Source organism: Suncus etruscus, chromosome 11 (assembly GCF_024139225.1).
Source record: "Suncus etruscus isolate mSunEtr1 chromosome 11, mSunEtr1.pri.cur, whole genome shotgun sequence".
Taxonomy (NCBI): Eukaryota; Metazoa; Chordata; class Mammalia; order Eulipotyphla; family Soricidae; genus Suncus; species Suncus etruscus.
The window spans coordinates 61,445,869-61,467,594 of record NC_064858.1 but is presented as its reverse complement, the minus strand read 5'-3'; the positions used below and the strand labels follow the sequence as shown (position 1 = coordinate 61,467,594).

The following is a 21,726-nucleotide window of genomic DNA, read 5'->3' as shown; positions in this document are numbered from 1 at the left end:
TTAAAGACCTTGATATCAGACCTGATACCATAAGGTATACAGAACAACATGTAGGTAAAACACTCCATGACATTGAGACTAAAGGCATCTTCGAGGAGGAAACTGTACTCTCCAAGCAAGTGAAAGCAGAAATTAACAGATGGGAATATATTAAGCTGAGAAGCTTCTGCATTTCAAACGAAACAGTGCCCGGGATACAAGAGCCATCCACTGAGTGGGAGAAACAATTCACCCAATATCCATCAGATAAGGGGCTAATATCCAAAATATATAAGGCACTGACAGAATTTTACAAGAAAAAAACATCTAATCCCATCAAAAAATGGGGAGAAGAAATGGACAGACACTTTGACAAAGAAGAAATCCAAATGGCCAAAAGGCACATGAAAAAATGTTCCACATCACTAATCATCAGGGAGATGCAAATCAAAACAACTATGAGGTACCATCTCACACCACTGAGATTGGCACACATCACAAAGAATAAAAACAAGCAGTGCTGGCAGGGATGTGGAAAGGAACTCTTATTCATTGCTGGCGGGAATGCCATCTAGTTCAACCATTATGGAAAGCCATATGGAGATTCCTTCAAAAACTGGAAATTGAGATCCCATATAATCCAGCTATACCACTCCTAGGGGTATACCCTAGGAACACAAAAATACAATACAAAAATTCCTTCCTTATACCTATATTATTACAGCACTATTTACAATAGCCAGACTCTGGAAATGACCAAGATGAATTGCTAAAGAAACTGTGGTACATATACACAATGAAATATTATGCATCTGTCAGGAGAGATGAAGTCAAAATTTTCCTATACATGGGTTAACATGGAATCTATTATGCTGAGTGAAGTAAGTCAGATGGAGAGAGCTAGATACAGAATAGTATCACTCATCTATGGGTTTTAAGAAAAATGAAAGACATTCCTGCAATAATTTTCAGAGACAAAAGAGACGAGGGCTGAAGTTCCAGCTCACTACATGAAGCTCACCACAAAAAGTGATGAGTGCAGTTAGAGAAATAACTACATTGAGAACTATCATAACAATGTGAATGAATGGGGCTGGAGAGATAGCATGGAGATAAGGCATTTGCCTTGCATGCAGAAGGACGGTGGTTCGAATCCCAGCATCCCATATGGTTCCCCGAGCCTGCCAGGGGCAATTTCTGAGAACAGAGCCAGGAGTAACCCCTGAGCACTGCCGGGTATGACCAGAAAACCAAAAAAAAAAAAAAAGAAAAAAAAAAAAAGAAAGAAAGGGGCCGGGCGGTGGCGCTGGAGGTAAGGTGCCTGCCTTGCCTGCGCTAGCCTAGGACGGACCGCGGTTCGATCCCCCGGCGTCCCATATGGTCCCCATATGTTGCCAGGAGCAACTTCTGAGCGCATAGCCAGGAGTAACCCCTGAGCGTCACAGGGTGTGGCCCAAAAACCAAAAAAAAAAAAAAAAAAAAAAAAAAGAAAGAAAGAAAGAAAAAGAAAAACAATGTGAATGAATGAGGGAAGTAGAATGCCTGTCTAGAGTACAGGTGGGGGGGGGGTGAGATTTGGGACATTGATGATGGAAATGCTGCATTGGTGAAGGGGGTTTTCATTACATGACTGAAACCCAACCACAATCATGTTTGTAATCAAGGTGTTTAAATAAAGATATTAATTTAAAAAAAAGAATTTATTTGAGCAGTATTTTATTCAGAGCCCCAGAATACAAACTAAATATTCAAGGAGCTACTCCGATGGGAGAAAATTCTAAAACTCCACACCGTGGTCATGCTTATTAAAACTCCATCCCCATATGGGCCATCAGGACTTCTCTATGGGCATGACTAGGACTACCCCCTACGCCTTGAATTATGGGTCCCCTGGGTCTGGCAGGGGCACTTTGAAAGAGCACAGAGCTTAGAAACAGAACTAGAATGTTCATTTCCTGATCCCCACCCAAAGCCCTTTCTTCTCAACTGCACTCCTCTTCCTGTCAGGGCCCCGTTTTCTAAGAAGCCAAAGAAGTCATGATGACTGCAAAGACTTCTGTATATGCCAAGCTTCGGGCACCTAATGCACAGCTCATTAAATCCCTACGCAAATAAAGAAAGAATGTCGCTGTGACTTTCAATGACAACATCCTGGCGACATATTTGCAGGGGGTGGGGGGCAAGCTGCCTCTCGGACCTGTATTTATTTTTTAAACCTCAATTTCCTTTTACAGACACAGGAAATAAAGACTGCAGAGGACTCTAAAGAATTCTCTCTCTGGTGGGAAGTCCTGACTCACTGGTCTCCAGAACCGAGGGGATTTCCCTGACAGACTCAAGGCAGTTGCAGGCCTCAGTCACAGCCTAAAAGTTCTTAAGAGCCTAATTTTCTTTCATTGTATGGCTAAAGAATTCCCAACAAAAGCCGAATTATAGCAAGTTACTAAAAGATTGCCTGTTCACCTGCAGAAGTTCAAACCTGCAAAACTTCCGGGTTTTTTCCTGGTTCCCCTATTACCACATGGAGTGATCCCTTAATATAAACCAGGATTAAATCCTGAGTATTGCTCAACAACAAACCAGCAAACAAAACTCATCAATAGTTTCCTGTTGATACCCTTCTTGAAGTGACAGAAAGGCAGCAAGACAAATGGTTTTTGGATTCTTCTAGCACCACCTCCCCCCCCCCCCACTCCAGGGTACTCAGTATCTTACACAAGACCTAACAATTCTGATCTGTTCTTGTTCTTTTCTTTTTTATATTTTTTTGGGTGGGCCACACCTGATGATGCTCAGGAGATAGATACTCCTGGCTATGCGCTCAGAAATCACTCTTGGCTTGGGGGACCATATGGGACACATGGGATCGAACTGAGGTCCACCCTGGATCAGCTGCATGCAAGGCAAATGCCTTACCACTGCGCCATCGCTCCAGCCCCTAATCTGATCTGTTCTTTTTCAAAATGTCAATGACTTGCTTGTTTCTTTGTTGTTTTTGTTTTGTTTTTTGTTTGGCTTTTTTTTGTGTGGAAGCATAACTGGTGGTGCTCAGGGTTTACTCCTGGTTCTACGCATTTTTTTTTTTTAACAATATCTGTATTGGGGGACAGAGCAATAACATAGCAGTAAGGCTTTTGCCTTGCATGCAACACAGGACAGATGGTGGTTCTAATCCTGGCATCCCAGATTGGTCGCCAGTGCCTGCCAGGGGCAATTTCTGAGCACAGACAGAGGAGTAACTCCTGAGTGCCATCGGATGTGAAACAAAAACCAAAAAATTAAAATAAAATAAAATCTTTATATAAGCACCATGATTACAAACATGTTTCCGTTATAAAAAAGAACAACCCCTTCACCAGTGCAACATTTCCACCACCAATGCTCCCCCATTTTTTTCCTCCCCCCACCCTCTGCCTGTATTCAAGACAGGCATTCTATTTCTCTCACTCAATAGCACTGTCATGACAGTTGTTAGTATAGTTATTTAACTGAACTCACCACTCTTTGTGGGGTTGTCCTTCCAGCCCTCATCTCTATATTGTCTCTGGTATTATTACAATACTGTCTTTTATTTTTCTTAAATCCCACAGATCAGTGAGACTTTTCTGTGTCTATCTCGTGTCTCTCTCCCTCTGACTTATTTCACTCAGCATAATAGTTTCCATGTCCAGATATAGAAAAATTTCATGACGTCATTTTTCCTGACAGCTGCATAGTATTCCATTGTGTGTATATTCCACAGTTTCTTTACCCACTCATCTGTCTTCAGGCATCTGGGTTGTTTCCAGATTCTGGCTACGGTAAATAGTGCTGCAATAGAGGAGTGCAGAAGGCATTTTTGTATTGCTCTTTTGTGTTCCTAGGGTATATCTCTCTGAGTGGTATAACTGGATCATATGGGAGTTCAATTTCCAGTGTTGAGGAATCTCCATATTGTTTTCCATAAAGGCTGGACTAGACAGCATTCCCACCAGCAGTGAATGAGAGTACCTTTCTCCCCACATCCCCACAAGCACTGATTGTTCTTGCTTTTTATGATGTGTGCCAGTCTTTCTGGCATGAGATGGTACCTCATAGTTGTTTTGCTTTACATCTCCCTGATGATTATATGGAGCACTTTTTCATGTGCCTTTTGGCCATTTGTATTTCTTCTTGGAGAAAGTGTTTGTTCATTTCATCTCCCCACTTTTTGATGGAGTTAGATGTTTTTTTCTTGTAAAGTTCTGTCAGTATCTTCTATATCTTAGATATTACCCATTATCTGATGGGTATTGAATGAGTGGCCTTTGGTTTTATAGGGTTTTTTTTGTTTGTTTATTTGTTTGTTTTTGAGTCACACCCAGCAGCGTTCAGGGGTTACTGATCTGAGGGTCTGTTTTTATTCCAATACATACTATGCTGTTTTAATGACTATAGCTTTGTAGTACAATTAAAGTTGGGGAAAGTGATGCCTCTCATCTTCTTTTTCCTAAGAGTTGCTTTAGCTATTCATGGGTATTTACTGTTCCAAATGAATTTCAGGAGTGTTTGATCCACTTCTTTGAAGAATGTCATGGGTATCCTTAGAGAAATTGCATTCAATCTGTACAATGCTTTGGAGAGTATTATCATTTTAATTATGTCAGTCCTCCCAATCCATGAACAAGGTATGTGTCTCCATTTCCTTGTGTCCACTTTTATTTCTTGAAGCAGTGTTTGTAGTTTTCTTTGCATAGGTCTTTCACCTCTTTAGTTGACTCCAAGGTATTTTTGAGTTTCTGTGACACTAATGTGAATTGGAATTTTTTGTTTGTTTGTTTTTTGGTTTTTTTTGGTTTTTGGGTTATACCTCGCAGTGCTCAGGCATTAATCCTGGCTATAAGCTCAGAAATTACTTTTGGCAGGCATGGGGGACCATATGGGATGCCAGGATTCTAACCACCATCCTTCTGCATGGAAGGCAAAAACACCTTGCCTCCATGCTATCTCTTCGGCCCCACATTTTTTTTTTAAATATCCATTTCTTGAACGGTGGCCGGCTCCAGCTGGGTTTCTCTTGCTCCAGGAAGGGCCGCACGAACCGCCGCCAGTCCGGCTGGGTTTCACTTGCCCCAGGGAAGGTAAGGAAGCCCCGCCCAACTACGCTGAGAGCGCGAACGGCCACCGGCTCCAGCTGGGTTTCTCTTGCTCCGGGAAGGGCCGCGCGAACCGCTGCCCGTTCCTGCTGGGTTTCACTTGCCCCAGGGAAGGTAGGGAAGCTCCGCCCACACACGCCGACTGCGCGAACATCCGCCACGGCCCATCCCCCGTCGGGTTAGGCCACAGAAAGAGCACAGGAGGAGCCAAAACGCAGCAAACCCACCCAACAGTATCCCTAGATCCACCCTCAGGGAGGGGACCCATTCCCACACCACAGGAGATCAAAACAGGCTGAAATTGGAAGGAACAATACTCCAAAGCACACCAATAAACACAAAGAAATATGGGTAAATCAAAGAGAACCCTAAGTTCTGAAGATACGGAGACAAACCCTAACAAGTTTCCAAGTCCGCCAAAATGCACAGATTCGTGGGAAGGTGACCTAAAAGAAGCAATGAGGAAGGAAATGCAAGAATCAATAAAAGTAATGAGAGAAACCTTAGCTACCGAGTATAAGATATCTATCGAGGAACGAATTAGCCAAATTAAAGAAGAAATGTTAAAGAGCATGAGAGAGTCCATACAAAAAGAAGTGAAGGAGGGGCCGGGCGGTGGCGCTAAAGGTAAGGTGCCTGCCTTGCCTGCGCTAACCTTGGACGGACCGCGGTTCGATCCCCCAGTGTCCCATATGGTCCCCCAAGCCAGGAGCAACTTCTGAGCACATAGCCAGGAGTAACCCCTGAGCGTTACTGGGTGTGGCCCAAAAACCACAAAAAAAAAAAAGAAGTGAAGGAATTAACAGACAAAATAACAAGCCTTACTAGCAGAAACACAGAGTTGGAGAAACACATTGAAGAACTCGAAGGAAAACTGCAAACAAAAAATGACCAAGAAACCAACAAAGAAATAAAAGACAAAGCACTGGAAGGAAAAGTCCAGTACCTAAAGAACAAGGACAAAAGAAACAATCTAAGAATCGTGGGTATACCAGAAGGGGAGGAAATAGGGAAAGGGGAAGAACAAGTAGTCAGAGAGATAATAGCAGAGAACTTTCCCACCCTCTGGAAGGAAACTTCAGGGCAAATCCAGGAAATCAAGAAGGTCCCTAATAAAATAGACCCCAATAAACCAACACCAAGACATATAGTAATCCAAATGGCTAAAAACAAAGAGAAAGAGGAACTTCTTAAGGCAATAAGAGAGAAAAAAAACCTCAAGTACAAAGGTAGGGACATAAGAATCAAACCAGATCTGCCAATCGAAATAATTCAAGCTAGAAGACAGTGGAATGACATATTTAAACGACTGAATGAAAGAAACTTCCAACCTAGAGTCCAATATCCAGCAAAACTATCAGTCATATGGGAGGACAGACTAAAAACATTTTCAAACAAGACCGAACTAGAGCTATTTGTGCAAACAAAACCGATTCTAAACGACCTACTCAGAGATGAATTACACAATCCAAACCCCCGATTGTAACAAAAGCCATCCTACACAATACAACTGCACAACAGTCCTCTCTCTCAATAATCTCCCTAAATGTTAATGGCCTAAACTCTCCAATTAAAAGACGCATAGTAGAGAACTGGATTAGGAAAAATAAACCAGACATCTGCTGTCTGCAAGAAACACACCTACAGCTACAGGATAAGCATAGGCTTAGAATAAAAGGATGGAAAGTAATTATTCAGGCAAATGGAAAACAAAAAAGAGCAGGGACAGCCATTCTTACATCAGACCAAATTGCATTCAACCTCAAAAAAGTGATCAAAGACAAAGAGGGTCACTACTTACTGATCAGGGGAACATTGGATCAAGAAACACTAACCCTGGTCAATATCTATGCACCTAATCTAGAGTCAGCAAAATATGTGAGGCAACTGCTCGTAAACCTGGAGAAAAACATAAAGGGAAATGTGATAATAGTAGGGGACCTCAATACTCCACTTTCACCACTGGACAGATCCACCAAACAGAAAAATAGCAAAGAAATAAGAGCTCTAAATGGAAAATTAGAAGATTTGGGGCTAATAGACTTATATAGAGCCCTCCATCCCCAAAAAGCAGAATACACATTCTTCTCAAGCCCACATGGAACCTTCTCCAGAATAGACCATGTCCTAGGATACAAAGCCAACCTATATAAGACCACAAAGGTAAGGATCATTAGAAGTACCCTTTCAGATCACTATGCAACAGAGGTCAAAATTGACATCAAGAAGAAGCAATGGAGAAAAACTAATACCTGGAGATTAAACAACATGCTGCTCAACAACAGCTGGATCAAAGAACAACTCAAGGAAGAAATAAAAAGATTCCTTGAGAGAAATGATAATGAAGAGACAACATGTCAAAATTTGTGGGACACAGCAAAAGCAGTAATTAGGGGGAAACTCATAGCAATACAGGCCTATATCAAGAAACAGGAAAATAACAAAACCAACAGTCTAAAAGATCACCTCAAAGAATTGGAACAACAGCAACAGAGAAATCCAACCACAACCAGAAGGCAAGAAATAATAAAAACCAGAGCAGAAATAAACAACATAGAAACCAAGAAAACAATACAAAAAATCAATGAGACCAGGAGTTGGTTTTTCGAAAAAATAAACAAGATAGACAAACCACTGGCAAAACTCACCAAAAAAAGGAGGGAAAACACCCAAATAAATAGGATCACAAATGAAAGGGGAGATACTACAACAGAACCCCAAGAAATACAACATATCATAAGATCATATTATCAACAACTATACTCAGCTAAGATAGAGATCCCAGGAGAAATCGACAGATTCTTGGAGAAAAACCCTCTTCCGAGACTGGACAAGGAAGACCTAGAAAGCCTAAACAGACCAATCACCTCAGAGGAAATTGAAGATGTAATTAAAAAACTCCCTAAGAACAAAAGCCCAGGACCAGATGGATTTACAGGTGAATTCTACCAAACATTCCGAGAAGACTTACTACCACTTTTCCATAGGCTCTTCCAAACCATAGGAAAAACAGAAATCCTCCCTAACTCCTTCTATGAGGCAAATATCACACTCATTCCCAAAGATGGCAAAGACACCACCAAGAAAGAAAACTACAGACCAATCTCACTAATGAACGTAGATGCAAAGATACTCAACAAAATCTTAGCAAACCGAATCCAGCACTTCATCAAAAAGATCATACACCATGACCAAGTGGGTTTTATCCCAAGAATGCAAGGTTGGTTCAACATACGCAAATCAATCAACATTATACACCACATCAACAACAAGAAAAACAAAAACCACATGATCATATCAATCGATGCAGAGAAGGCGTTTGACAAAATCCAACACCCTTTCATGTTAAAGACACTCAGCAAAATAGGGTTAGAAGGAACCTTCCTCAAGATAGTTACAGCTATCTATGAAAAGCCTACAGCCAACATTATACTTAATGGCGAGAAACTAGAAGCATTCCCACTAAGATCAGGAACTAGGCAAGGCTGTCCACTCTCTCCACTATTATTCAATATAACCTTAAAAGTCCTAGCAATAGCAATCCGACAAGAGAAGGAAATCAAAGGAATCCAAATTGGGAAAGAGGAACACAAACTATCTCTATTTGCAGATGATATGATGATATACATCGAAAATCCTAAAGAGTCCACAGTAAAACTCCTAGAAACAATTAACCACTACAGCAAAGTGGCTGGATACAAAGTCAATACACAAAAGACAGTAGCATTTCTATACACAAACAACGAAGTTGAGGAGAGAGAGATTAAAAATACAATACCATTTAAAATAGTATCAAAAAATATCAGGTACCTAGGAATCAACCTTACAAGGGAAGTGAAAGACCTATACCAGGGAAACTTCAAAACGCTTCAGAAATTGAAGACGATCTAAAGAAATGGAAGAACATCCCATGCTCATGGATAGGTAGAATTAACATAGTCAAAATGACTATCCTACCCAAACTACTATATAGATTTAATGCAATCCCTATCCAAATCCAGACACCATTCTTTAATGAAATAAAACAATCAATCACAAAATTTATCTGGAACCACAAAAGACCCAGGATAGCCAAACACATACTGAAAAACAAAAAGCTGGGAGGCATCTCCTTACCTAACTTGAAACTATACTATAGAGCCATAGTAATCAAAACAGCATGGTACTGGAACAGAGACAGGACCTCAGACCAGTGGGTCAGAACAGAATTCCCAGACATAAACCCCAAGATATACAGCCAACTAATATTTCATAAAAGAGGCAAGAACCTGAAATGGAACAAAGGAAGTCTATTCAACAAATGGTGTTGGTACAATTGGAAAACCACATGTACGAAAATGAAGATTGACCCATACCTCACCCCTTATACAAAAGTCAACTCAAAGTGGATCAAAGACCTTGAAATCAGACCCGAATCTATAAAGTTTATCAAGAATAAAATAGGCAGAACACTCAAAGACCTATATATCAAAAAGGTCTTTGAGAATGGAGCACCAATGGCAAGAACATTAGCAGCAAATATAAACAAATGGGACTACATCAAACTAAAAAGCTTCTGCATGGCGAAAGAAACCCTACTTAATGCAAGAAGACAGTTAACAGAATGGGAAAAAATCTTTTCACTCAACATATCAGATAAAGGGCTGATATCTAGAACATACAAAGCACTCAGAAAGCTGAGCCCCCCAAAACCAAATAAAGCCATAAAAAAATGGGAAGATGAAATGAATAGACACTTCTCTGAGGAAGACAGAAGGATGACCAACAAACACATGAAAACATGCTCACCTTCACTCATCATCAGGGAGATCCAAATCAAGACAATGAGATACCACCTTACACCAGTGAGGATGGCTCACATCAAAAATAATGGAAACAACCTTTGTTGGCGGGGATGCGGTATGAGAGGAACTCTCATCCACTGCTGGTGGGAATGCCCCCTAGTCCAACACCTATGGAGAAAAGTCTGGAGAGTGCTCAAAGAACTCAGAATTGAGCTGCCATTTGACCCAGCAATTGCCCTCCTAGGCATATACCCCCAAGTTGGAAGGATATTCATCCCAAAATACATATGCACCCCACTATTTATCGCAGCACTCAGTTAATAGCCAAATCTTGGAACCAACCTCGATGTCCAACAACAGATGAATGGATCATTAAGATGTGGTACATATACACAATGGAATATTACATGGCAGTCAGAAATGATACAATCACAGACTTTGCAGCAACGTGGATGGACCTAGATCATGTTATGTTAAACGAAGTAAGTCAGAAGACAAAAGATAAACACAGAATGGTAGCACTATTCTGAAGCACCTAGAACATATATTTTATACACAACTAATACCTAACAATCAAATAACAGGGCTTAACAGGGTAGAAACTCCAAGCACTATAATAGTCAACATATACTTGGGAGCAGTGTCCAAAATACATGAAAAAGGAACAACGCAAACTCTTGACTACACAGTATACCACAAAGAAAACAGCAACAACAGAGACAGCAGCATAGAGAGAACAAGTATGTAATCAGACTTCTACAACAAAGGCCCACAATAATCCCTTAGAGAGCGTATACAGGAACACAAGTATAGAACACCACGGGAAATCACTGACTGCAATTGAAACATACCTTAACACTATGTTTTAATGCCTTTATCTTACTATATTTTAAATAACCTCTCAGCTTTTCTGTCCACAGGCACCCTTGGATACAAAAGGCAGACAAACTAAAATGGCAACTCGGGATACTACACGAGATACCATACCTTGCTTGCACTACGAGATGGCCGCGAGAAAAATCTTTAACATACACTTTATCTCTAGGTTATACCTTCTTTTAGGAATTGAAGCACGTGACCAGCCAGATCACCGAAGCAGTAACTGCGACGTACAGACTTAAACTACAGGCTCTATTCATCGAACACAATCAACCAATCCAGCATTCCCTTGCTATTCTCTCCTCTCTTCTCACTACTTTCTTTTTTTTTTCTTTTTTCTTTTCTTTTTTTTTTTCTTTTTTCTTTCTTCATTTTTCTCTTTTCTATTCTTCTCTTTACTTTTTTTTCCCTTTCTCTTCTCCCTTTCTTTATAAGGTATTTTTTCTTTTCTCTCCCTTCATACCCCTCTCATATACCTTCCCCTTTCTCCCCTCCGGAAATCTAACTATCCCTTCACCCCTCAATCCCATCCAGATCTCCCACCATATTAAAACTCTTCACCCTCAGTCCTTAATCTATTAGGCATCAAGATCGACCTCCTACCCAACGAACCAGTACCCAACACCCAGGCGAGGGGACACCCAGTCAAACCCACACCTAGTCTCCTGCAAGAAAAGACAGCCAACTCCCCTGCGGACTCATGCTGCGCGGCCCTCCCTACCAACTCCCCCTAACGTGGACTGTTTCTTGAAACCGGGCCTAGGTCCAAAAGTATCCCCAATACAAGAACTCTTCCAAGACCTCCCTACCACAAATTTTTACCAAACTGAAGAAGGCCAGGGGGTGGGATAGAAAGATGCCTGGGAACCCACACACCACAAGAAAAACCCAAAAGGCAATGGGAAAAACTGTACTTCCAACATAGGCATAAGACCTGTAATACACCACAACTTTACCGGCTTTCCCCCAAATGTAAGGTAGTTTTTTGCACCACTTTGGTCCTTTAAAAGCTTCGCTAACTCATATTACTTCTTTTTCTTTTATTTATTTTTTTATTTATTTTTTCAAATGCCTCTCCTACATATACATTTGTGAGCATATACATTGTCATTCCCTTTCTTTTTTTTATTTATTTTATTTTTATTTTATTTTATTTTATTTCATTTTTTATCTTTTTTTATTTTTTATCGTTTTTGGGGATGTGACCTGTTTCTGTTATCCCCTCTGTCCACCCCCAAGTACACCGACAATATAATGTAGCACCATTTCTCCCTGCAAAGGCACACTAAATAAAGGGGAAATCTTACATATAGAAAAGAGCTCTTATCTAATAGAGATAGGAACTCACAGTTGTTAATAATACAGGGATATCTCCTACCTGGAAAATATGTAATGTGGAATCAACTTAGACCTCAGGTGATTAGATACCATTCATCCAGCCTTGAACCCTGGATCCCAGACATAGAAACAGCATAGCTCTTCACAACAGCTGCAGGAAACAAATCCCATCCGGGACAGCCTTAATACTGCGGGGTCAACAACAAGGGCCAGCTCTAACATGATATCCTGACAACGAGGAAAATGTGAACAACTTGACCTTAGAGCAGATTAGCCTACCTTACCAGCTAACGACAAGACAAAACCAGAAGACTTGGCACCTTTTGGTAGGTCCAAAAGCCAAGATCGCGATTTACAGATGACTGGCTGATAGAACCACGACCAGACTGTACACATCTTGGGACCAATAAAAAAGCCCTAGTGTAGGGTTTGAACTATGACCTGCACAATAAGCATGATCCCCAATCCCAAAGGTCCTGCAGAGACAATTGTAACGGAATGGAGCTTCTGGAAGCACAAAGAAAGACGCTAACCTAGGTGCCATCCTAGGCTCAGTGCAAAGCCCAAGATCACCAACCACAGAAGATGGATTAAAATGACACTGAAGTAACAGAACCTCTAGAATCACAAAGACTGACTTCATCATAAATCCCATCTCTGGATCTGTGCAGATACTGAGACCTCTAAACACAGAGCTCTGATTGTATCACCCTGGACAGAGCAGAAGTCTACCAACCACAAAAACGCCACCGGGAGAGTAAATGATCCTGAGCAAAGTCTAGAGTTGATCCCCATGACAGTATACTCCAAGGACGGAGAAACCCCATATTTTTTAGGCCAAGTGAATTTCTTTTCAAATGACCCCAATATTTACTGTGCCAGGGCAGGAGGGAAAAAACAAAAATACAAAAAGCACAAAACCTTGGTTATTTATATATATTTTTTTACCTTCATTTATTATTATTATTTTTTATTTACCTATCTATTTTGGTCGATTTCTCTCTTTGGGTGTGATTATTGAAATTGTTGTCCCCAGTTATACTTATTTTTTCTCTTCCTCTCTTTTCTTTCGTTATGTGCTATGCCATGTTTCTTATTTCAAGACCATGGTGTGTTTTTTTGTTTGTGTGCTTGTTTTTATTGGTTTTTTGTTTGTGTTGTTTTGTTTTTTTGTTTTTTTTTTTTTTGTGGTGCTTATCGATATAGCTAGAGTCCTCAATGGATATTTAACACTTCTTTTGGTACTGGTGGAGTGTTTCACCTTCTCTTTCTTTTCACCTCCCAAATCGATAATGAGAGCCACTAGAAGGATTCCGCCCATTTTCGGGGTATTAGACTCTTACCCCAATTTATTACTTTTCTCTTTTTCAGGCAAAACCACGTAACTTGAAATAGCTGGTCTTGCCTCCAGTTAGAGGGGGAAATAAGGGAGGCCTCAAGACCAAACAGGTGCAAGACTACTAAGCAGTGGGTTAGATACAGAGGGGACCACATATTCTAGCCGCCCTGGGGGTGAGGGAAGAAGAAATGGGAGGGAAGACAAAAACGGACGGGTAGGGAAAACAATTTGGTGATGGATGGGAATCCCTCCTGATTTTATGTAAATACGTACCTAAAATATTATTGTCAACAATATGTAAGCCACTATGATCAAAATAAAATTATATTATAATAAAAAAACAAATAAATGCAAAAAAAATATCCATTTCTTCTCTATCATTATTTGTGTATAGGAAGGCCATTAAATTTTGCCTGTTAATTTTGCAGCCTGCCACTTTGCTATATGAATCTATTGTTTCTAGAAGAATTTTTGGTAGTCCTTAGGGTTTTCTAAATATAGTAACATGTCATCTGCAAACAGTGAGAGCTTGACTTCTTCCTTTCCTATCTGGATGCCATTGACATCTTTTTCTTGCATAATTGCTATGGCAAGTACTTCTAGCACTATGTTGAATAGCAGTGTGAAAGTGGGCAGCCTTGTCTTGTACTAGGTTTTAGAGAAAAGGCTTTTAGTTCATCTCATTTGAGAATATTTGCCATTGGCTTGTGGTAGATGGCCTTGACTATATTGAGAAAAGTTCCCTTCATTTCCACCTGTTGAGAATTTATTTTTATCATCAATGGTTGTTGGACCTTATCAAATGTTTTATCTGCATCTATGGATATGATCATGTGGTTATTTTTTTGTTGATATGGCGTATTGTGTTGATTGATTATGTTAAATCATCATTGTATTCCTGGAATGAAACCTACTTGGTCATGATATATAACCTTCTTAATTAAGCACTGGTTCCTATTTGCCAGGATTTTGTTGGGGATCTTTGACCTTTGTTCATCAGGGATATTAGTTTTTAGGGGTTTTTTGGTTTCTGTTTTTTGTTTTGTTTCTTTTTTTCACAGCATCTCTGTCTGCTTTCAGTATCAGGGTGATGTTAGCTTCATAAAACTATTTGGGAGTGTTTCTGTTTCTTCAATTTCCTGAAAGAGGCTGAAAAGGATTGGTAGTAGGTCCTCTTGAAAGGTTTGAAAGAATTTGTCATCGAATTCATCTGACCCTGGGCTTTTGTCTTTGGGAAGACTTTTGATTACCATTTTAATTTCCTCAATAGTGATGAGGCTGTTTAGATAAGCTAGATCGTCCTGATTATAGTATCATCTGTGGAAGAGTATGAGTCCAAGAATTTATCAATTTCTTCCAGGTTCTCATGTTTTGTGGCATAGTATCTCAAGTAGTCTCTGATTATCTTTTGAGTCTCTGCAGTATCTGTACTGAGCTCCTCCTTTTCATTTCTAATCTGGTTTATTAAGTTTCTCTCTCTCCCTTTCTTTCTGAGTTTTGCTAATGGTTTCTCAATCTTGTTTATTTTTTCAAAGAACCAACTTCTGTTTTTGTTGATCTTTCAGATTGTTTTTTTTTTTTTATTTCTACTTCAGAGATTTCTGCTCTAAACTTTTGTTATTTCCTTCTGCCTACCTATTTTTGGTTCCTTTGGTTGATCGTTTTCTAATTTTATAAGCTATATCATTAAATTATTTACACAGACCCCCTTCTTCCTTCCTGGTGTGTACTTGCAAAGCTATAAATTTTCCTCTTAGTACCACGTTTGCTGTCCCACAAATTCTGATCATTTGCATCTTCACTGGCATTTTTTTACAAGAATCTTTTGAATTCCTTTTTGATTTCATCTCTGACCCACAGGTTATTCAGTAATGAGCTATTTAATTTCCAAGCATTAGAGTGTTTCTTCTGTGTCCCTGTGTAGTTCATTTCTAATTTCAGTGCATTGTGATCTGAGAAGGTAGTCTGTACAATTTCTATCCTTTGATTTTATGGAGGTATGTTTTATGGGTTAGCATGTGGTCTATCCTGAAGAATGACCCATATGCATTAAAGAAGAATGTGTACCCATTCTGGGGGGGGGGGTGCCCTATATATATCTACTAGGCCATTTCCTTCCATTTCTCCTTTCAGTATATTTTCAGTATATTCTTGTGGAGTTCAGCCTGGTTGGCATATCAAGGGGTGACAGGACAGTGTTGAGGTCTCCCACTATTACTGTATTGCTATTGATATCTTCTTTCAGATTTGTCAACATTGTTTTAAATATTTTGCCAGTCTCTCACTGGATGCATTTATGTTTAGCAGTAAGATTTCTTCCTGTTGTGCATATCCTTTGATTAATACAAAATGCCCATCTCTGTCCCTTATAACTTTTCTAAGTCTATAGTTTGTGTCATCTGATATTAAGATGGTCACTCTAGCTTTTTTAAGAGAGTTGTTTGCTTGGATTATTGTCCTCCAACCTTTAATTTTGAGTCTATGTTTGTTCTGACTATTCAGATGTTTCTTGTAGGCAGCAGAATGTTGGATTCAGCTTTTTGATCCATTTTGCCACTCTGTGTCTCTTAGTGCATTTAGTCCATTGACACTGTGAGAGATAATTGATTTGTGATTCAGTGTCATCTTTATGTAGGACTTTTGTGTGTCTCTTGGTCTGTCTTGTCTTAAAGTAAACCTTTCAGTTTTTCTTTTAAGGCTGGTTTTAAGTCTATAAAGTATCTGACCTGTTGTTTATCCATGAAGGTATGTATACTTCCTTCAAACCTGAATGAGTCTGGCTGAATGCAGTATTTTAGGTGAAGCATTTTTTTTACTGAGTTTTTTTTTTTTTTCACTATATTCCACCATTGCCTTCTGGCCTTGAGGGTTTCTTGTGACAGGTCTGCTGTAAATCTTAAGGATGCTCCTTTGAACATAATTTCCCTTTTTGATCTTGCTGCTTTCAGTATTCTATCACTATCTGTGGGATTCGTCATTGTGATTAGGCTGTGTCTTGGGGTCTTGGGGTTTTTCGGGTCTCTTTTGGCTGGTACTCTTCAGGCTGGCAGGATTTGGTTGCATGTAGTCTTTAGCTCTCGGAGTTTCTCTGCAATAATGTCCTTGACTGTTGATTCTTCCTGGGGATTTTCTTCCTGCATCTCTGGGACTCCAATGATTCCTATGTTGTTTCTGTTGAGTTTCAAAGACTTCTATTTTCATCTGTTCACTCTTTTGAGGATTTTTTTCCATTGTTTGATCATTTGTTTTAAGCCTCTTTTCCAATCACTTCTGTTGTCTGGAGTTGCTATACATCTCATCTTCTAGCTCACTGATTCTGTCCTTAGCTGCTGTTACTCTGTTGGAGAGGCTTTCCAGAGAGCTTTTCGTTTCATCTACTGAGTTTTTCAGTCCTGTTATTTCAGTTTGGAGTTTTCTTACTTCTATCCTCATATCCTCTTGATTTTTATTTGTGGTTTGTCAGCTTGGTCCATGCTTTTTTTGAGCTCTATGAGGATCCTCCATATTTGTTCTCTAAACTCCTTATCTGAGAGACTAAATAGGTGGTTGGCACTTTTCAGGTCATCAGAGCTGTCATCTTCATTCTCTATGCCTGGTATTGGGCTGCATTGTTTGCCCATTGTCACACTGGTAGTGTGGTGTTTTTTTAATGTGTTGTGCTGGGGTTCATTGGCTAGATGTGCACAGCAGCAAAGCAAAGCAGCCACACTCATCTGGCTCTGCCCTTTGTGGGTGGAGACAGCTCACCTCTGCTGGCATGCCCTCAGAAAATGTTGTCTGTTGTCTTGCCCTCAGTTGTTGTTCTGGGTGGGGTGATTTACAGCAGACTCACAAAGCAGACCAGAGGCCATTTCAAATTTTCCCATGCTGGGGCCGGAGAGATAGCATGGGGGTAAGGAAGGATGGTGGTTTGAATCCTGGTATCCCATATAGTCCCCGAGCCTGCCGGGGGCTATTTCTGAACATAGAGGTAGGAGTAGCCCCTGAGCGCTGCCAGGTATAACCCCAAAACTAAAAAAAAAAGTTCCTACGTCACAAAGCACCTGGTAGGAATCAGGTACTGCACTTCCTTTTTTTTTATTTTGTTTTTGGGCCACACATGCTGTGCTCAGGGGTTACTCCTGGCTTTGTGCTCAGAAATCACTCCTGACAAGCACAGGGAACCATATGGGATGCCAGGATTCGAATTACCTTTGGTCCTGGGTTGGCCGCTTGCAAGGCAAACACCCTACAACTGTGCCTATCTCTCCAGCCCCTGCACTTACAATTTTAAACAGCGAAATTATAAAGTAAGTACCACAGCACAATAAAACTTTAATAGAGTGCACAGTCTCAATCTTCCATTGTCTTCCAAATGATCCTCATGCTAACACTGAGGTGAAGACCTACAAACCTCAGCACTGCTTTTAAGGTCCTTAGACCTTCCCTTCACTAATCCCTAAATCTTTACCGATTTGTAAGTGATGATCCAGAGATTTGTAAGTGATGATCCAGAGACCCTTGCATTTTGCAGTAACAGGCATCCTTTTAAAAAGAAGGAGGGGGGATGGGGCCGGGCGGTGGCGCTGGAGGTAAGGTGCCTGCCTTGCCTGCGCTAGCCTAGGATGGACCGTGGTTCGATCCCCCGGCGTCCCATATGGTCCCCCAAGAAGCCAGGAGCAACTTCTGAGCGCATAGCCAGGAGTAACCCCTGAGCGTCACAGGGTGTGGCCCAAAAACCAAAAAAAAAAAAAAAAAGAAGGAGGGGGGGCTGGAGCAATAGCACAGCAGTAAGACATTTGCCTTGCAAGTGGCCGACTTAGCACAGACCCAGGTTTGATTTCCAGCATTCCATTTGGTCCCCCGAGCCTGCCAGGAGCAATTTCTGAGTGCAGAGCCAGAAATAACCCTTGAACATTGCTGGATGCAGCCCAAAATACAAAAAAAAAAAAAAAAAAAAAAAAAAAAATTTATATATATATATATATATATATATATTATATAATAAAAATTTGAGTGGGCCAGAATGATAGCACAGTGAATAGGATATTTGTCTTGCTAGAGGCCAAACCAGGTTCAATCCTTGGCATACCATATGGTTCCCTGAGCATGCCAGAAGTGATTTCTGAGTGCAGAGCCAGGAGTCACTCCTAAGGGCCACCAGCTATGGCCCAAAAACAAAAGAAAACAAAATTGAGTAGAAAGAGATTAGAGCAGGGAGGAAGATGTTTGCTTGCCTCGCACACAACAACCCTATCCAAGTTAAATCTCTGCCACCTCATTGCTCCCCCAAGCCCTGCCACGTGTGACCCCTGAGCACGGAGCAAGGACTAAGCTCTTAGCACTGCAGGTGTGGCTGCAAAATAAAATCTATATATACATATGTATATGTATATAAACAGCTCCCTCAAAAATGTTGTGAGACCATGAACTAGGAGTCAGAGGCAGAAAAGATGACTCAAGAGTACTGAGGGCAGGCTTTGCATGCACAAAGTCCAGAGTCAATTCTCAACATCACATTGTTCCCAGAGCACTACCAGGACTGATCCCTCAGCACTGGACTAGAAGCGGCCCCGGATGTTAATGAATTGTTCTGCCCTTCCAGCTGCTGCTCATGAAGCTTTTGGGTCAGCTCTCCCTGGGTGCTGTTGTCTTAAAGCAGGGAAAAGCAGCGGAGGGGTCAAAGGTAGTGAGATCCTAAGTCGGAAGCCTGATCTGAGCAAAAATACTCATCAGTTCCAGCGTGGCAGGGAAAGTGCAAGGGCCCAGGAGGCACCCAAACCCCAAGTCCCTGAAAATGGAGTCTGTAAACCTAGAATGCCTTTTTCTATTGGCCACAGAATGCACAACACACCCTGATCTCTTCCACAGCCCAGGCAGCTTTTGAGATCACAAAAGTCAGCATCTTTATTAGGGGTAAAGAGCAGCTAATTATGGGGCTAGAGGTCACACAGAGAACAGAGGTGTGACAAGAGCCCAAAAACAATAGAGAAAGCCCTCTGCACCTCTATGTTCCTTACGGCACTATCCACAATAGCCAATATCTGAAAACAGCCAATGTCCAAGAACGGATGACTGGAGAAAGAATCATGGTCCTGGGGACCGGAGAGATACATAGTAAGTAGGGTATTTGCCTTGCACAAAACTGACCCATATTCGATCCCTGGCATCTCATAGGGTCCCCCACACCTGTCAGGAGTTATTTCTGAGTGAAGAACCAGGAGTAACCCCTGAGCCCTATCTGGTGTGGCCCAATCCCCCCACCAAAAAAAAAGTATGGTCTATACACAATGGAATAGTACGTGGCCACAAGAAAAGATAAAGTCATGCAATTTGCTGTTCCAAAGAAGGACCTGGAAATTATCTGCTTGGGTCTGGTGTAGGAGAGACCACACATCTGGAATAAAGTTTAATGCAGGGGTCTCAAACTCACAGTCCTTGAGCCGTTTGCGGCCCTCCATACAACATTTTGTGGCCCTGCCCTAGAGGAATCTTTTTTGTTTTGTTTTGTTTTGTTTTGTTTTGTTTTGTTTTGTTTTAGTTGTTTGGGTCATACCCCCCAATGTTCAAGGCTTACTACTGACTTTGCACTCAAGAATCACCCCAACTTTGCCTCCTGCGGCCCCCAGGTAAACTGAGTTTGAGACCCTTGGTTTAATGCTTTAATCCATCTGCCAACAAGAACCCCACACTGGCCAGACAGGGCCATTTCTTTCCACCACCACCCCCTCAGGAGATGAGCCCCACCCAAGGTCTTGAGGAAGATTATATAGGGAAAGGCTATAGGGAGGTTCCAGCTTTCTGATAATCTTTAAAATGATTGGCTATTGTCTAAGGGTACCTTCCTACAGGTCCCTTGTTCTGCCCTGATAGGCTGCCTGCTCAGAACCTGAGAAGAAGCCAGGTCCCAACATATCTTTCTGAGTGAAGTTAGTCAGAGGGAGGGAGACAGACACAGAATTATCCCTTTTCATGTGAGGATATATAAAAAACATAATAGTAGAATAACCAATAATCAAAGACAATGAAAACCATGAACATGAGAACTGGTCTTCAGTAGGAAATATACTACCTGAGGGAGTTGGGAGACAGTCAGACTGGGAAGATCAGGATCTATGATGGAAAGAATCATTCAACCAGGAAAAGGCTGAATGGAGATGTTAGGTAGGAAACCCTCTCAGCAATGTGCTGTAAACCACAGAGCAAAACTTACCTTTATTTTTTATTTTTTTTAACCCCGAGGAGGAGGGATGCACCGTTCCCAGAGGTACTGCAATACCAGGTCGATGCGCGGAGCAGACAGAGCAAGCTCCTCTTCAGACTCCCAGCTCCAAAAATCCATATAATATATTGTCCTCGGATAGAGGACGTATCAGATATTAAACTGATAATAACAAATACTACACTTGATCTTAGCCAAAAGTCCGAGAAGCGATTTTGTTTTTGTTTTTGTTTTTGTTTTTGGTCACATCCAGCGGTACTCAGGACTTAGTCCTGGCTCTGTGCTCAGAAATCACTTCTGGCAAGCTCGGGATCCATATGGGATGCCAGGATTCGAACCAGGTTCCATCCTGTACTGGCTGCATGCAAGGCAAACTCCTTAATGCTGTGCTATTGCTCCGGCCCTATCTTACCTATTTTTTTAAAAGGCCTCTAAAAGAAGCAGAATGGTGGGTGGAGGCAAAGGGGTGGGAGATATTGTTGAAGAGAAGTGTACACTGGTGAAGGAACTGGTGTTGAAACATGATTTGCCTGAAAACCAGTCATGAATAACTTTATAATTGCAGGTGACTAAATTAAAAAATAACAGTGTGAAGAACCAGAGAGATAGAACAGCAGTAAGGCATTTGCCTTGCACACAGCTAAACCAGGACAGTGATTCAAATGCCATATGGTCCCCCAAGCCTGCCAGGAGCGATTTCTGAGCACAGAGCCAGGAGTAACCCCTGAGCATCGTCAGGTGTGACCCCAAAACCAAAATAAATAAATAAATAAGTAAATAAATAAATAAATAAATAAATAAATAAATAAATAAATAAATAAATAAATAAATAAATAAATAAATAAATAAATAAATAAATAATATGGTGAGACTCACAGGGCCCCCAGGCCTGACCTGGCTCTTGCTTTCAGGAGAAATCTGGCAGCTTCTGCTCTCCATTCCCCCCATCCACAGCGCTCATTCCAGGGAATTAAAGAAGCAAGTCCTGACCCCCTGAAAGCCAGAAATGCTCCTCCCTATCACTATTCACACATTGTCCTCTGTGGACTACTTCTCCAAAGCCCTTGAGGAAGCCTCCAGGCTGCCGTTACA

The 21,726-nt window shown here is 41.1% G+C and overlaps 1 protein-coding gene and 1 non-coding gene across 3 annotated transcripts in view; both read right to left on the bottom strand.

Annotated features, from left to right (window-relative positions):
- The window catches only part of CHST11 (carbohydrate sulfotransferase 11), a 232,233-nt gene that overhangs the window by 199,296 nt on the left and 11,211 nt on the right, over positions 1-21,726 (bottom strand). The gene's annotated exons all lie outside the window — the stretch shown is intronic.
- On the bottom strand, positions 20,658-20,848 carry LOC126023320 (U2 spliceosomal RNA). Its single transcript, XR_007500486.1, has one exon. It is a non-coding gene; the product is annotated as a U2 spliceosomal RNA (small nuclear RNA).